The sequence below is a fragment of the Heterocephalus glaber genome, unplaced genomic scaffold (assembly GCF_053883595.1).
Source record: "Heterocephalus glaber isolate CG9 unplaced genomic scaffold, H.glaber_assembly_v1.0 deba00001608, whole genome shotgun sequence".
NCBI lineage: Eukaryota > Metazoa > Chordata > Mammalia > Rodentia > Bathyergidae > Heterocephalus > Heterocephalus glaber.
This window is the reverse complement of record NW_028258379.1, coordinates 35,189,661-35,192,419: the sequence shown is the minus strand read 5'-3', so window position 1 is coordinate 35,192,419 and position 2,759 is coordinate 35,189,661.

Genomic DNA, 2,759 nt, shown 5'->3' with positions numbered 1-2,759 from the left:
TACAGCATAGAAACTATAGCAAAATGACTTTTCCCCCCCAAACTATTCCCTTACTACTCCTGCTAGACATTTCTTTCATGGGTTTTAAAGTTATATTGGTTTTGTAAATATCAAAATATTTTATGCAAAATATTTCATTTTTTAAAAATTCACTCTTGCTCTTGGGAGAGTGTATGTGCAATTGTTCAAGATGTACTGCAGATTGCGATAAATTCTGAAATTAACACTGAATATATTTTCATATTATGTTTACATATGGGTAGGTTTTTTTTAGACTCCCTATCTTTTTTAGATTTATGAGATTTTCTACAATAAGATTTTGTGTGAGTATATTTAAATTTCATATGTGTATATATTTATACACACTGAGAGTGAGATTACATACTTGCTTTAATTTCTCCCAATCTTAAAAAGCTCATAAAATATTTAAACTGTTTCAGAACCAGAATAGAAATGCCTCAAACTGTTGTTTAAAATTACATCCAACCTTCACCTACCCTACCCATGCTAATGAATGGGGCAGCGTACATACCAGGAGTATCAATCAAAGGCAATCAATGCTCAGGGGCTCAATGGTTAACCTTGTTCTCTGCCCACTCAACCCATCCCTCCCTCTCCTTTGACCTTAACTACAGCTGCTCAGAAAATGACTCATTGGTCCCTCTCCCTATTGCCTGTCATTCAGCTGATGAAACCCCCATACTGGAATAAAATGATCAAAGGGTGAGTAGAATGAATAATCTGTAAACTGTTGCAAACAGCTAGGGGTCAGTTGACTTAAAGGTTTCCATGGCTTCATTCATTCATTCAACAAATATTTATTGAGAACTTAGTGTGTATTATGCATTGACAAGTGGTTGGGGCTACCTTAATGAACAAGTTCCACATTTTCTCTGCTTTTATGGAGTTTGCGGTGTGGGACAGGAGGCAGGCACTGCAACACTTAACTGCAGAATTAATAACTCCCATAAAGAAAAACACAGGGTGTGGAGAAATCTGTACTCAGCTTGAGGATCCTACCCAGCCTTCACTGGGGTAAAGGGTGATGTGGAAATACGACACCCCAGGAAGAGCCCTTTCCTGAGTAGAACAGGCAGGGAGAAGAGTAAAAAGGATAGATCAGAGGGGTGCAGGACAGGTGCGGGGCCTGAAGCAGAATGCAGGCAGCTGTGTGGCTGGACCATAAAGGTCCAGGAAACAGTGCTGGGAAATGAAGCAGGTGTGATGAGCAAGGATGGTGGACAGCGTGTTACTCGGCACTTGATCCTCCTTGCCTTGGAGGGTCTGAAGCAGTGTGGACACAAACACGTTTACGATTTTCAAAGCTTGCTTGGTCTGCAGTGTGGAAAACAAATAAGAGGAATCAAGGGCCACAAAGGGGATATTGGCCCACAGGCCACTGGAACATCTGAGATGACAGACGTCACCCTGGACCGGGGTGGGTAGTGAGAAGGAGAGGCTGGGAAGAGCCAGCTGGGTAAAGGTGAACCTCAGACCAACACCCAGGGCAGGAGCTCCAGGGCTGAGTCTGCCAGGGAAGTGGAGCCACCACAGGACCCACCTGCTGAAGCCCTGACACCCAGCACCTCAGAAAGTGGCTGTGTTTGATGATATGGAGTCCTCTCTGATTCAAGACCCATAGTGGATGCCTGAATCACAGACAGCACTGAACCTTTTATGTACCACATTTTTATATACATACACACATAAAGTTTAATGTGTCAATTAGGCCTGTAAATGATTAATAACAACTAATAATAAAATGAAACAATCATAACCATGCACTCTAATAAAAGTGCCAACATCATTAATTTTGTGCTTGTACAGCAAGGATCCCTGGAACATAAGCAATGCGATTCTCCAGCAGTCACTCTAATACCTATGAGGTCTGTGGAGTGCCTAATGGGAGGACAGTACACACAGTGTGGAAATGCTGACTAAAGCCATGGTATGTGGAGGGAAAAGGGTGTCCATCATCCTACACAGAGCAGTGTAAAGCTTTTAATTTGTGAACTATTTATTTCTGGAATTTTCCATTTAATGTTTCAGACTGCAGTTGACCACAAGGAGCTAAAATGCAGAGAGCAATGTTGTAGGTAAGAGGTGTTGTAGTGTAGGTCTTAAAGGGGTGATTAAATTGAGTGTCTTAGAATAGGTTCTGATCTAAGCTGACCAATATTCTTAGGGTAAGAAGAACATTCAGCCCACTTGGGCAGAGAGGTGACCCTATGAAGGGGCAACAGGGACAGGGCATCTGCAAGCACAGTGGAGAGACCCCAGAGGAAACCAACCCTTCCCACACCTTGATCTGAAGACTTGCAGCCTTCAGAATTGTTGGCAAATGTATGTGTCTTGTATAAGCCACTCAGTCTGTAGCATTTTTTATGGTGGCCCAAGCAAGCTAAGTAATAGCATAGAAACAGAAACCCAGTAGACTGAGGTTGGAGTAGAAAATAAATAGCAGCTATGAACATTGCTGCACAGGAGTTCCCATGGGGACATTGGAATTTGTGCTACTAGAGGCTGTGGCACCCAAGAATGAAGGGCTTGGATTCCTTCAATGTCCAATGAAAAAGCTATAAATGTGCCCTGGTCAATGATTGAGAAGTTTTCTAGCAGAGTTATAGATAAAATACTAGAGAAAAGACGTCACAAAGAAAGCCTGGTGTGGCTCTATATCCTAAGGAAGAATCAGAGGTAATGTGGAAACCCTGAATCATGGAAGTGTCACCCTTACAACGCCCTTTGGGCTACAAATA